Genomic DNA, 15,153 nt, shown 5'->3' on the forward strand with positions numbered 1-15,153 from the left:
ACAATAATAGTTAGCAGTTATTGAGTGCTCATCAACAGCCAGAGTGAAACTGAAAGTTGCTCAGTCGTGTCCAACTCTTTGCAACCCCATGGACTATACAACCCATGGATTCTCCAGGCCAGATTACTGGAATGGGTAGCCTTGCCCTTCTCCAAGGGATCTTCCCAAATCAGTGATAGAACCCAGATCTCCCACATTGCAGGCAGAATCTTTATCAGCTGAGCCACAGGGAAGCTCAAGAATACTGGAGTGGATAGCCCATCCCTTCTCCAGTGAATCTTCCCAACCCAGGAATTGACCCAGGGTGTTCTGTGTTGCAGGCAGATTGTTTACCAACTCAGCTATGAAGGAAGCCTTGAACCAGGTATTATCGACCCCAGATCACCACCATCACCTTCATCATCACCATCGTCATCACCTTCACCTTTTCATCACCTATTTCGCCATCTTCCTCCTCCTCTTCCTCATCATCACTGTCACCAGCACCATCGTCAACACTCCAATACTGAAAGTGGAGATGGAGGTGGTGACAGTGGTGAGGGATGCAGGGAAGAGTTCTCTGACCACCAGGGTCTCCAGCCCAGATGTCAGGCAAGAGTGGGGTGTGCCTGCATGGGGAGAGTCAGGGGAGCACATTGGAAAGTTCAGAGCCAGGACCAGCCTTTACTGAAGGGTCAATATATTGGCTTCAGGCTCACCTTCTCTGCAGGGTCTCTTCTCACAGATGCAGTGTGCTGGGGGGACATGAGGACTTGCCTACAGTTGGGGTAAGTTGTGAAATTTTCCTACAAGAAGGCAGAGTTGGCTCTGCAGGTGACCTCTTCCCAGTCCCTCAAACCCCTCTTGGAACACCCACACCAGGCCTTACAGGGAGTGCTGAGGGCCACGAGTTCCTATCCAGGCTGATGGAAACACCCTGACTCCCACTCAAGGCTCACTCTGGCTGAGCCCAGGCAGAAGCCAGCCTAGGAGGCTCCATCTGCAGGGTCAGGGTTGAGCAAAGAAAGAGTCCCAGGGCAAACAGCTGGGCACAAGTTGAAACACAAGGGTGGGCATAAGAAGAAGCTTCTTGGCTGGCTATGCACAGATAAAGCTCTTCTTGCCCCGGCAATGCAGGAGGCTTAAACTTCCATTAAAGAGATGACACTCAGCCCTTCCTGGTTCTCTGTGTGCCCTGGCACTTTTCTGAGAATGGAGAAAGGTTGACATCACAAATAAATTCTTTTGGGGTTCCTCCTAATGGCACAGAAATGAGGGATGCTCAGAGCGAGGAGCCATTGTGGGCACCAGTTCCCATGACACAGAGACAGATTTGTTCAAAGTCACACAGGGTAGGTTAGGGTGGAGCCTAGACATAGCCCACTTGTAGGAATCTTTTTACGAGCCAAAGAGTGTTAGGGAGGGCTCTCATCAAAAGTGACAAAAACCCAGCCCAATGAGGCATGAATAAAAATGGAACTGTGCTAGCTCAGACAATTGGAGATGCCAGGGACACTGGTTTCAGGTATGGCTTGATCAAGAGGTCAACCCAGGCCAACACATCTGGGTGTCTCTGACTCTACGTTCAGCCATTCACCTTTGCTGAGTGTTGGCACAGATCCAGGAGTATCAGTGGTTTGACTAAGGTTACCTGCCCAGACCTGGACAAATTTTTGACATGGGCAGAGGGAGAGGGAGTGATACCTGCTGACAGATCAGATCTGGGTTTGACCAAAGTGAGGGTGGGTCCCCTGAGACTGTACCCACAGGGGGAGGCTGCTCCTCAAAGCAGGCTGAGGTGACTTTAGCAAAAAGTGGGGGAATGGACATGGGGAGGCAGAAAGAGCTCCACCCCCACAATGGGGTTCCCCTGGCTCTAACAGAGGCCGTGAGGCCTGGCATTGTCAGCCCCTCCCAGGGAAGGCCCCACTTGTTCTCACTGAGGCCCGCTAGGAGCAGGTCCCCTTCACGTGTGTACTCTGGGTGCTGGGCCCGCAGCCTGGCTGGGGGGTCCCAGGGGAGCGGGTGTCAGGCTGCCAGGAGGCCCACATGCTCTGGGCTTTTCCATGGCAACAGCTGGGCCAGCTGGCAGCTCGGCAGGCACTTCACGAGCCTCTCAGAGGCTGTGAGGCTGTGTCCTGCATGCTGATGAGGGAGGGAGCCAGGCTTGAGGGCACGTTCCATGGCGTGCATCAGTGACATAGCTGCCAGCAGGCAGGAGGAGGCCTGGGACTCCAAGGAGGGCCAGGCAGGGCTGGAACCAGCTCACCTTCCCTGATCCTGCAGTGGCTCAGAGCCTGGCTTTGAAGTCAGCATGACATCATGTGGGTGAATGACCGCAAACGCTTGCGCTCAGCAGTCTGGGTCTCAGTTTCCTCATCTGTAGGACATGATAAAGGTGAGAGAGGAGAGCAAAAAAGCTGGCTTAAAACTCAACATTCAAAAAACTCAGATCATTGCATTCCATCTCATCACTTCATGCCAAATAGATAGGGAAACAATGGAAACAGTGACATACTTTATTTTCTTGGGCTCCAAAATCACTGCGGATGGTGACTGCAGCCGTGAAATTCAAAGATGATTGCTCCTTGAAAGAAAATCTATAACAAAGCTAGACAGTGCATTAAAAATCAGAAATATCACTTCAAAGGCCCAGGTGGAGAGTGCCTGACTGATTTTATTTCATTTAAACCTACAATTTTCAACAACTCTATGACATTGTTGTTCAGTCCATCAACCATGTCCGGCTCTGAGACCCCATGGACTGAAGCACAGCAGGCATCCCTGTCCTTCACTATCCCCAAAGGGGATATATAGGGCTGTATAGTCAAAGGGCTGTATAGTCAAAGCTATGATTTTTCCAGTAGCCATGTATGGATTTGAGAATTGGACCATACAGAAGGCTGAACGTTGAAGAATTGATGCTTTTGGGCTGTATAGTCAAAGCTATGATTTTTCCAGTAGCCATGTATGGATTTGAGAATTGGACCATACAGAAGGCTGAACGTTGAAGAATTGATGCTTTTGAATTGCAGTGCTGGAGAAGACTCTTAAGAGTCCCTTGAATAGGAAGGAGATCAAACCACTCAATCCTAAAGGAAATCAGTCCTGAACATTCATTGGAAGGACTGATGCTAAAGCTCCAATACGTTGGCCACCTGATGCAAAGAGCTGACTCATTGTAAAAGACCTTGATGCTGGGCAAGATTGAAGGCAGGAGGAGAAGAGGGTGAGAGGATAAGATGGTTGGGTGGCATCATCTACTCTATGGACATGCTTGAGCAAACTCCAGGGGATAGTGAAGGACAGGGATGCCTGCTGTGCTTCAGTCCATGGGGTCTCAGAGCCGGACATGGTTGATGGACTGAACAACAATGTCATAGAGTTGTTGAAAATTGTAGGTTTAAATGAAATAAAGTCAGTCAGGCACTCTCCACCTGGGCCTTCGGAGGAAGTTGTAGAAAGAGACAGGCACCAGGAACTGGCCTCAAAAGAGATGCTGGATGATGGCCTTCAGGCAGACAAAGAATAATTTAGGTCAGAACTCAGGTCTGCAGAAGGAAAGAGGGTTGGAGAAGGAATAAATGAAGGCAGAATAAAATTTTTGCTTTTTCTTATTCTAATTGTCCTACAGATAACAGTTTCTTCAAAATGATACCAGCAGAGTGTATTGGGTGATTATAGTTCATGGGGACATGAACAAGGCAGTGTTCTCTGGAGAGGAGGCAGAAACCAGCCAGTGTTATTGAAAACGTGCTGCTTGCCGTGTTATTGAAAACGGACTTGGATTGGTTGTGAATGTACATTGCAAACTCTAGGGCAACTGCTAAACTTTTTTTTTTTTTTTTAACAAGAAGTGTAGTTGCTGTGTTGCAAAGAGACACAGGTGTGTTTGGGGCACAGGTGTCCCCGGAGGGGGCAGGAAGGAGGGTCCCATCTGAGACTGAAGGGCAGAGGGGAGGGGACAGATGCAGGAGCAGAGACAGCGGGACAGACACTTGAGAGGGAGAAAGGAGGGGACCCCATTGGGCAGGGCGCCTGCAGGAGCTGTGGTCCAGGTAGGTGGAGGGCCACAGTCAGGGGCCCTCTTTCTCCGGCCCCTGGCCCTGCTCTCCTCCTGGCGCTCCCTTGGCTGGACTCAGTGGTGGTCAGAGAACAGGGAGCCCCTGACTTGTCCTTTCCAGGCCCAGAGCAGGATGGTGAAGGCTGGGGCAGAGAAATTCCAGGAAAAGCACAGATGGGTGACCTGCTGCCCCCTACTTCCTCCCCCCTCCCTCCCCACCCCAGCTGCTAGGCTGCTTGTTTCTATTCCTGGGCTTTAATTCCCCACACCCCCTTTGGGGGTCTGGAATCTAAGTGATGGGCGGGGACTGTGTCCCTTAGAGGCTGTGCTCTCTCATTGCTGGATCTAGTCCTCAGGATGTTTCAATTACCGTCTTTTTACCGACCTCAAACAGATTCTCTGCCCACCAGGGAGAGACGGCGGCAGTGTGCCAACAGCCAGCCCAGCAAATTTAATCAGCGACGATACTCATCTGACAAATCCAATCCTTCTCCACCCCACAGCCTCCAACGACCACAGGCGGGGAGCAGCAGGGAAGCACTGGGGCCAGCCGGGTGGGGTCAGCCCCGGGCCTTTCAGGGGCTGTGGGGTTGGGGGAAGCAGGGAGGCTCCTGGCACCCACCAGCTGTTGGTGACAGCCGCTTCCGTCTGATTCATCCCCCCAGCCCCTTCCCAGCCCCTCCAGGGCTCTGTCGGAGGGTGAATTCAGATTGTTGTTCAAACAAGACTGACTTTGGCAAAGCCCGAGGGGTGGATGCACTCTCACAACTGCCGCCTGGTGTGTGGTTTCCTGGCCGCTGTAACTGAGGGCCACCCCACAGGCGCTTCTCAGTCTGGAGGTCAGGAGCCTGGGGTCCCACGGGGGTCGGGGGTTGGCAGGGTGCCCCAGGAGGTTGTCTGCCCCACGGACTCAGGCACCCAGCTGGACCCTGCTATTGAGGGCCACCTGCAGTCAGGCCATAACCCCCACCCCAATGAGACGCAGTAAGTGAGTTGGATGGCTGACAGTCAATGGTGAGGGCTGGCAAAGACGGAGTCCAGGAAGCTTAGGAGGCTGGGGGCAGGGAGGCTTCAAGCAGATACTTGGGTAAAGCCCCTAGGAGTGGCCCCGCTGTGCCAGTGGGGACAGCACATGCACACGCGGTCACCACTAGGCTGGGGGCAGAGGCTGAGAGTACAAGTGGACGGTCCAGCACCCCATGGGCCGAGCATACGTCCCCTATGTCCCCTGGGTGTGATCTGTAGCCTGGGTCAAGGTCAGACCCATGCACTGAGCGACCCTTGGCTCATCATAGGCACACCCAGGCCTGGGACGGAGCCCTCAGAGCAGAAGTGGGAAGCCCCGGCAGCCTAGGAAAGACCCGCCGCGCACACGGAAGTGATGGAAGGTCACCTTCAGCTCCCACAGTGAAGTCGCTCAGTCGTGTCCGACTCTTTGCGACCCTGTGGACTGTAGCCCACCAGGCTCCTCCATCCATGGGATTCTCCAGGCAAGAATACTGGAGTGGGTTGCCATTTCCTTCTCCAGGGCCAGCACTTTCCCAGGGAGGCAGCAAGGGGCCAGGTGCCAGAAGAGGGGGTCAGCCCATGTCATGGCCCAGTACCCGGCTCCTTAGGCCCGGACAGCACCCCTGGAATCTGGAAGGTACCCCCGTTTCTCTTCCAAACTCCCATCCTGCCAGGCAATTCACTGATTCCAAGTGATACTGATGAAGCGCCTGTTCTGTGCTGGGTGCTGTTCTCATCACCAGAGTGCGGTGAGGCCAAGAAGAGAAGGTTCCCCCACAGGAGTTTGGATAGCAGTTGTGCAGCTTATTCTATGAGGGTTGTTGTTGTTTAGTTGCTAAGTCATGTCCGATTCTTTTGCAACTCCGTGGACTGTAGCCCACCAGGCTCCTCTGTCTGTGGGATTTCCCAGGCAAGAATACTGGACTATTGGCATTTCCTTCTCCAGAGGATCTTCCCGACCCAGGGATGAAACCTGCGTCTCCTGCGTTGGCAGGCAGGAGACCACTGAGCCACCAGGGAAGCCCTCTGTGAGAGTTAGCCAACCTCAAAGTTAGGGGGGGCCCAGTGCACACAAGTCCCCCAGTTCTGACACCACCTGCAAGTCCAAGATCCCTGAGATCCCCTCAAGTTGGACAATCCCCTGGGAGGCCTCCCCAGCCCCTCAGGGGTCTGTTCTCACTGTCCAGGTTAGCTGTAGGCAAGGGGCAGGATTATCATCAGCCAAAGGACTGGCTTGGGGCAGACCCAAGAGATCCCCAAACATGAGGCCCTGGTGTCCTTCCCACGGGGCTGTGGACAGAGCTGACTCCCCGGCCCTGATGTGTGGCAGCACACATGGGGTGCTGCCAGCCAGGGCTCCTCACCTTGGCATCCAGTCTTTACCGGGGCTGCAGGGCCCATGTGGTTGCCCTCAGTGTCCAACCCCTCTGGAGAGGGAGCAGACCCTGCCGTGAACCCCATCAGGGCCTCTGATGGCCCTGGCCCCATAAACAGTCCTCCCAGTAGAAAGGACACCGGAACCTGGGGTCCCATTCGGAACCTGAAATAGGCCAGCCCTCAGTTTGGGGTTCAGGGGGGTTAAATCCACACCCTCTGTGGAGCTGGCTTGCTTTTGTGGGCATCTCTCAGGGTCTGAGGCTGGAGCAGACTGAGGAGCCCCATGGCAGGGGTCAGAATGCAGTGCCTGCCTCTCAACATCCTTCCATGAGGCAGAGACTCACAGTTATAACTGCCAGCAGTGCTATCTGGGGCCCATCACCATGCTCCAGGCCAGGTGGGGCAGGGGACACACCCAGTGATCACGTGGTGTGGGGCTGCTAAGGCTCCGGCTCTCAGTCACTCAGGTGACACGGCTCGGGGACCTGCCCCATCCTGGTGTTCTGGGCCTGGGGTGCAGCTACATGCAGCTGCCTGCTATATGTCTTGTCCGGCACAGACAGAGAAGTAAGGCAGGAAGAGGGTAGGAAACAAAGGTATTGAAAGGGCAGGGCAGGGCTGGCTAAAAAGGTGCCTTACCTGACGGGGGTGAGCGGGCTGCCCAGGGCCAGCGGTGGGGGGAGAGGCTGGAGGGGAAGCACTGGGGCATGTGTGTGGGGACTGTCGCCTGTCACTGCTGTGACACCACCCTCCAGGGGAGGACGTGAGACTCAGGAGGCAGGAGAGGCAGGGACAGAGCCAGTAGTGGCTACCACGCCTGTCAGCTTGCCTGGCTATAAGCTCCCACAAGCAACACTGCTCCAGGTCAGTGAGGGCGTTTCCAGGCGAGATTGGCATCTGGGTGGCGGCCTCTGCTGCACACGCCTCTCTGGTGTGGGGCCTCTCTAACCCAGTGGGGCCTGAATAGAGCCCAAGGTGCAGGGAGGAGAACACGCCTCTTTTTCCTGCTTCGCTGATGACCGGGGACATCCATTGCCGCTCCTCCTGCCCTTGGGCTGGGGTTCCCACCATCGGCTGCTCTGGTTTTCAGGGCTTAGAACTTGGACTGATTTACTCGACCCGCTGACCTGGGCTGCTGGGCAGCAGATGGCAGGTTGTGGGTTCCCAGCCTCCAGAAGCACGTGAGCCAATTCCTGTAATGAATGAATGAATGCGTGAGTACAAGCAGGAGGCCAGCTGAGGCCACTGCAAACCTGGGCAGCAGAGGTGGGGCTGCGGAGGTGCGTCCGGCTGTGTCCTCTTCCTGGTCAAAAGCACTGGCCCCGAGATGCCAGCACGTGCCGATGAACTGGATGTGAATGGGCGGACAAGAACACGGGAAGGTGAGAAGATTCTCCTATCAGCCTAAGCAACCAGGAAAGAGCAGTCATTTCTCAAGTGGGGGATGCAGTGGAAGGGGCAGGTTTGGGGTGTTGTACTTGTTTCGCGGGCCTGCTGTGACAAAGCACTGCAGACCGGAAACAGCAGGAATGCATTCTCTTTCCATTCCGGAGGCTCCAGGGAAGGACCCTTCTTGCCTCTTCCAGCTGCTGGTGGCTCCAGGTGTCCCCGGCTTGTGCTCACATCGCTCCTGTGTCTGAGCTGTACTCCCCTGGACTTCCTCCTCTGCCCAGCCCTCCTCCCATCCTCTTCCTCTTCCGGGTGCAGGCCCCCTCCCAGCATCTTGCTTGCTTACTCAGGGCCTGGAAGTAGGACCTGTTTCTGTCTCCATGGGCATGGCTTGTCTCTCAACAGGTATTCCCCCTCCTTCACCCCCCACAGATGTGAGAGCTGGGCCATAAAGAAGGCTGAGTGCCGAAGAATTGATGCTTTCAAACTGTGTTGTTAGAAAACACTCTTGAAAGTCCCTTGGACTGCAAGATCAAACCAGTCCATCCTATAGGAAACCAGTCCTGAATATTCATTGGAAGGACTGATGCTGAAGCTAAAGCTCCAATACTTTGGCCACCTGATGCAAAGTGTCGACTCATTGGAAAAGACCCTGATGCTGGGAAAGATTGAAGACAGGAGGAGAAGGGGATGATAGGGGATGAGATGGTTGGATGGTATCACTGATTCGATGGACATGAGTCTGAGCAAATTCTGGGAGATAGAGAAGGACAAGGAAGTCCAGCGAGCTGCAGTCCATGGGGTCGCAAAGAGCTGGACACAACTTAGAGATTGAACAATAGCAACCCCCCTACATGGACTTTGTTCCAGGAGAAAACATCTAACACCAGGTGGTCATCAGAATAACAACAACAGAAACGTCTGACTGACTGCAGGCGCTCTGTGGCACTTCATCCGCATGACATCGGGGCTCTCTTGATGCCCCCATGGCTGGCGGGCCTGCGCCCATCTCACGCTGAAGACGGAGGCCGGAGAGGCAAAGCGACTGGCTTGAGAGAGCTCGGCAGCAGGTTTTGGTGCTGAAGTCCAAACAGAGGCTTGTGTCCTCCTTCTAGGCTGTATCGCAAAGGGGAGGGGTCAGGAGCCAGGGCCGCCCTTGGCAGAGGCCCAGTGGCTCCGCGGAGCGGCGGGCAGGAGGCCAGCCTCCAGCTGGTGTTCGGTCATATTTATTCTGGTTGAATAACACCAGTATTGACATGAAAAGAGCGAAGAGATATTTTGTCTGCCTGAGACAGGGACTCACCTAAATGGCTGTGAGAGGCCGCGTGTCCACCACGGCGTCCCTGGGACAGAGGAGGCTGTCGGGTGGTGGCCGATGCTGTTGTTCGCTTGTCCATTTGAGTGGACAGGTGCTCACTGTGTGTAGTCTGTGTGTCAGGCCCTGTTCTGGGCACCCACAGCAGGCAGAGTCCAGACATGGGGAGGTCCTGCTGCCTTGGAGTTGTACTGCTCCAGGGCTCTGCTGCGGGTTGCCCGGCCCTCCCTCGCTACAAACGTCCAGCCTTGGAGGGCAATAATGTGCTCCTGCTGAAGCCTCACAAGGACGGGTGACCCAGTGGGGGTCAGGCAGGGCTGAGGGCAGCAGAGGTGAGGTAGAGCGGGGATGGGGAGGGGGGGACACTTTATTGGCCAGGATTCCCTGCACAGAGTTTTGCTGTTCTTTGTTAATCTTTAAATATTTATTCAGATTTAAGTGGGAAGATACAGATTTTTATTTTTCTAACATTTTGTTATGAAAATTTTTTGAACCCATGGAGAAGCTGTAAGAATGTTCCAGGGCAGAGTCCCACAGCCCATCCCCCAGACCTGGCTGTACCTGCTTTCCGCATCCAGCTGGGCTGGTTACCTAGGGCCGCTGAAACACATGACCACAAACTAGGGGCTGAACACTGCAGAGTTTATCCTCTCACAGCCTGGAGGCTGGAATTCCAGGCTCAGAGGTTGCAGGGCGGGTTCCTCCTGGGGACTCAGGTGAATCTGGTCCAGGCTTCCTCCCACTCTTGGAGTTGTCGGCATCTTTGATGCCTTGCACTTGTGGCCAGCCACAAGTCACATCACCTCACCTCTCTATGTGTCTCCTCCCCTTGTCTGATGGACACATCTCTGGGGACCACCAGGTGGAAAGTGAGAAAGCTGGGATTCAGGAGGACAGTAGTCCCTCAGCCCAGGAATAAATGAATTCATAAAAGCAGAGTGATATACGTAGTGCTAGATGGATGCTGTTCTCACTGTACATCAGGAGTCTGCTCTGTCGGGACCTCTCAGGGCTGTGATGAGTTGGGGATGCTGGAGCCTGGGGTTGCTGTGTTGTGTTAGTTGCTCAGTTGTGCCAGGCTCCTCTGTCCATGGAATTTTCTAGGCAAGAATACTGGAGTGGGTAGCCCCTCCCTTCTCCAGAGGATCTTCCTGACCCATGGATTGAACCTGGGTCTCCCGCACTGCAGGCAGATTCTTTACTGTCTGAGCCATCAGGGAAGCCCCTGGAGGTCGGGGGGATGACCTCATCATCTCATCCCATCTTAGACTTCATTTCTGAGCATATAATACCTTGCAATGATGGTAATTAAATGCAGATTAGAATTTCAATGCCAAGTGTGACCTACAAATAGGAGAGAAAGATGCAAACACTAGCATCTCGATGTCCCCATAAAGCCAGGCCTGTTTCGGGGGGCCAGTGGGGGATGGCTGTCAGCTGGCCTGGCTATAGGCATAGGAGGCGATTGACCTGGGAGGGCTGGGTCATGGGTGATAGAAACCGACCTGATGGTCCTCTCTCCTAAGGAGGAGAGGAAGTCCTCCTGTGGGTCCCCAGGGTTTGCTGTTTTGGGCCCTGGCTCTGAGGAGGACTGGCTCCCTGCTCTGCCTCCCAGTTTGTGCCCACCCACCCAGCCTATGAGCATCAAACCATGGAATGCGAGCCCAGCCCCCCACCTCCCAGCAAACATTGGACTGATGTGGTTTGATGGCCGGAGCCACCCACTGCTCCATGAAGCCTTCCGGGAATCGCCTCTGGCCAGGTAGTGTTCACTGTGTCCCACCCAGAAGCTAGAGGAGAGTGCTCGCAGCCAGGAGACGAGGTTGGGGACCAGACAAAGTGAGATTTCAGTTTCCAAAAGGATGCAAGGGTTGGGGCTGAGCCCTCGGACCTCTGAGATGGACATGACTTTGGCCGTGAATTTCAGAGTGGATACTGGAGACCCTCAGAGAAGGGGAGCAGTCACCGGGCGGCAGGCTCCCTGTGGGCACAACAAATCACACAAACTCATGGCTCAAAACCACACACCTTCCCCTCTCCCCTCAATTCCCATTTCTGGGGGTCAGGTCTGGGCAAGTTGCTCTTCCAGAGGCTCCAGGGAGAACCTCTTGCCTTTTTCAGTTTCTAGAAGCGCCTCTCTCCACTCCTCCAGCTTCAAAGCCAGTCCCCCAACTTCTGCTTCCATCGTCACATCTGCTGACCCCGCCCCCCATAAGGACCCTTGTGATGACACTGGGCCCACTGTCATCACCCAGGACAATCTCCTCACTCAAGAACCTTTATCTACAATATCTTCAAAGGTCCTTTTGCCTTGTAAGGTAACATATTCTCAGGTCCCAGAGATTAGAACCTAGTACCTCGGGGGGCTGTGGGGGGTGGCTACCAGCCCCATGTCAGACCAGCGAGGTGTAATGTGGTGGGTGAAACATGTGTGAGTTTTAGCAGGACATTTGGTCAGACTTTCAACCTCTTCTGTGGCAAACGGCAAGCATGGCTAGATGCTGAGGGAGGCAGTAACTTCTGGACCACAGGTCACTGTCCATCTGCTGATGGACAGAGAGAGCTGACCAAGGCCCACCCCTTTGCTTATCCTGGAGGTACATGGGGATCTCAAGTGGACGCTCATCCACCTCATGGCTGTCATAGTGCTGGATGATGAGGTTATCGTCCAGAAGATTCCAATGATCTGTAGCATGGGAAAGTCCACCCCCTGGGGATGGATACTCTGGGTGTCGTCCCAGCACCATTGTCGCTGTGCGTGGTCTTGGGCAAGTTACTAACCACTCTGCATCCCTGTTTCTTTACCAGGAACACAGATCTGCCTCAGACGGGGCAGGGGTGGGGAGGGTTACAGGGAGATGATCCACATGTGGCTGGGGAGTCTCTAAAGATGCAGGCATAATATCACCCCCTGAGTACTCTCCCCCAGTCCTGCTCCCTGCCCAGGAGCCGGGCAGGCCTTCGTGGGTGCCTTGGCCCACACAGCATGGTGCAGGTGGTGCTGGGTGCTGTGCAACGCTGGATGTTGGTGCTGGAACCAGCTGCCATGCTGTGAGGAAGCCCCAGCAGCTCACACGGGGAGAGGCCACGGGGGGAGGCCTCTTGACCTCCAGCCATGTGAAGGCGCTTTCTCAGCAGTGGGTTCTCCTGCCAGCCGAGGTGCCCAGGCGTGGAACAGGGGCGAGTGTGGTCACTGAGCCCTGCCCACCTTGTGGGTGCATGAGCAAAAGAACTGAGTGCCATTTGTTTGGGTTGGGCCACCCAGTTTGGGTGACTTGTCAGGCGGTGGCAGAGAACCGAGGCCCCATGTGGAGCACTTAGCACACTAAGAACACGTGGTTAGTGCTCAGTAAGTGCACAGGCGGCACTGGGGGCCCAGGGCGCCTCCCTGGCACCTGCTCTGTGTTCTGCCCGCCGCCCCCGCACCCAGCAGCACGCTCCATGTGGTATGGGACATGTGGATGGCAGGAAGCCCAGCTGACCTCTCAGGCCAGGACAGGAGCTTCGCTGGGTTGACTTTGCCCCCCGAAGAACATCTGGAGACATTTTTGACTTCCGCACCAGGGCTGGCGGCACCCGCTCTGCAGCCTCAGCTCTGCCTCCCTCTCCCCCGTGTGGAGGGCACTATGATGGAGCTGGGCCCACCCAGGTCACCCAGGATCATTTTATTTTCAGGCCAGCTGATTACAACCTTCCTCCCCCTGCTGTGTAACCCAGTACTTTCACTGGTCCTGGGTATTAGTGAGGCCCTGAGACCTCATTTTAACTTGATTACACTGGAAAGATTTTTTCCAGATGAGGTCGCATTTGCAGGTGTTGGAGGTTAGGGCTTGGGCACATCGTCTAGGGAGGCAATTCAACTCGTGACAAGTCTTTAAATGAGTGTTGACGCCCTCCAGTGTTATGCTATGTTGGCCGCAAGGTCACACTGAGTCCATCATCCTCACAGGGTGGCCTCCTCCTCCCGCCTTCCCCCAGAACCTTCTCTGTTGCTCAGCTGTGCTGGGAAGGAAGCCCCGCCCATGTGGTGCTCCAGCTCTGTTCAGGGCTCTGGATATATGTGGCGAGGGGGGTGGGGGGGGGGGGGGGGATACGTGATGTGGCCTCTGGTCCTCGGCTGGCCCGCCCAGGTCTTCTGTCTTCCTGTGAAGCCTCCCTAGGGGCCCCTCGGAAGCTGGAGCCTCCAGAGATCTGAGTCCGGGACTCAAGCAATGACACTCCTTGATCCTGACAGTCTGGGGGAGACATGGGCCAGCCCTGATCCCGGGGGATGGGAAGTATACCTCCCCCACCACCTTGATGGGAAGACAGTCCATGGCGTGGAGTGTGGCTGCTGGGGTCTTCTTCGGCGTCTCCTGGTACACAGGCAGCCTCGTCCCGCAGTCAAGTGGGGCGTTTCACTTCGTTCTGAACTTCAGGAAGGGGGTCACCTTAGCTCCCCCCAGTCAGTCTGCACATGCACACCTACACCCACCATTCACACATCCACACACGTATACTCACACCTTCACACTCAGTCACACACGCATGTGTGCACACGCATCCACACAGGCTCACACCCAGACCCAGAGCTTTCCCTATAAAGGCTGTAACCCATAAACCCCCAAACACCTGTATTTATTCCACGTTAATGGGTCCTTTCTCCCGTTTCGCTTCTCAGAGTGCCAGAGCAATGCCCAGTGAGGCAAGCCCCTCTGGTCCCTCCTGGTGCCCCCTCTGTCCCTGGGCTGACCCCCAGGCACATCCTTGTCTCCTGCCCTGGGCCTCTGAGCAGAGAAAAGGCCAGACTCCGTACTGGTTAGCTCCTCTCCCTCTTCTCTGAGCAGTTACCACCTGCTTCAATGAGGAGAAAGCAGAGACCTGAAGGGGTGTGGACCACTGGGCCTGGAAAAGTTGGGGGTCGGAAAAGTTGGGGGTCATACAAGTAGGCCTGCAATGCAGGAGACCCCGGTTCTATTCCTGGGTTGGGAAGGTCCAATGGAGAAGGGATAGGCTACCCACTCCAGTATTCTTGGGCTGCTCTTGTGGCTCAGCTGGTAAAGATCTGCCTGCAATGTGGGAGACCTGAGTTTTATCCCTGGGTTGGGAAGATCTGGAGAAGGGAAAGGCTACCCACTCCAGAATTCTGGCCTGGAGAATTCCACGGACTACAGTCCATGGGGTCACAAAAAGTCGGACATGACTGAGCCACTTTCGCTTTCACACAATAGGCAGCTCATTCACCCATTCACCCAGCACACCATCTCCCAGAGTAAAAGCTAGTCTGTGCAGATGGCCTGGAAGCCCCTGCTCTCTCTCGGCCTCTGTGTCCCCGCCTCCCTGTGCTCCGGCCACGTGGCCTCCTTGGCCTTTTGCGCAGGTGGTTCCCTCTGCCAGGCATTCTTCCCTGGGTGGTGGGAGGCTGCGTCTGGTCCCTCTAGGCCCAGGAGCTGGGAGAGAAACTTCTGAAGGCGGGGTGCAGCCTCACAGCTACTTGGACCCTGACTTGGGGCTCTGACACGTCTGCCTGGGGATGCTGGTTACCCTGCAGATCGAGCCCTGTGCCAGCTCTGCCCTGCCAACTGGCAAGCGTGTCCCTCGTTCAGTCCCTTGGATGAACTTGGGACAACTGAGTAGCAGAACAGATGTTTCTGTAACCCCTTCTCATACAGGACAAGGAGTAGGCCTGAGAGAATGACCCAGACTGGCTGGGTACTCACCATTACCCGCCGAGGCCTGCTGAGCGGGGGCAGGGCAGGGCTGAGTGGGCGCCCCGGACCTGCAGTTTGGCCGCTCAGGGTGAACTGGTTGGCTGGAGCTGAGCCGGGCTGCAGCGCCTTTGGGCCTAATAAATCCTCCCATCGGATGTGTAACAAGGCCTGAGGCGTCTGCCTGTTCAGCTCAGCCGCACAAATTGCAGGTATAAATTTCCTGGCTTATTGCAGGGATTCTGGAATTCAATTAAATCAGCCATCGTCCTGCTGTGGGGCGTGTGGAGCAACCCGCTCTGGGCCGGGTGATCAGGAGCCCAGCTGCTGCGGCT

General features: G+C 55.3%; 1 long non-coding RNA gene across 1 annotated transcript; it reads left to right on the plus strand.

The window, feature by feature from the left end:
* The first annotated feature begins 7,399 nt into the window (after positions 1 to 7,399).
* LOC132657991 (uncharacterized) lies at positions 7,400 to 9,079 on the plus strand. The gene is made up of 2 exons (XR_009596850.1): positions 7,400 to 7,809; positions 8,249 to 9,079. It is a non-coding gene; the product is annotated as an uncharacterized LOC132657991 (long non-coding RNA).
* The last annotated feature ends 6,074 nt before the right edge of the window (positions 9,080 to 15,153 follow it).

Source organism: Ovis aries, chromosome 17 (genome assembly GCF_016772045.2).
Source record: "Ovis aries strain OAR_USU_Benz2616 breed Rambouillet chromosome 17, ARS-UI_Ramb_v3.0, whole genome shotgun sequence".
Classification (NCBI taxonomy): Eukaryota; Metazoa; Chordata; class Mammalia; order Artiodactyla; family Bovidae; genus Ovis; species Ovis aries.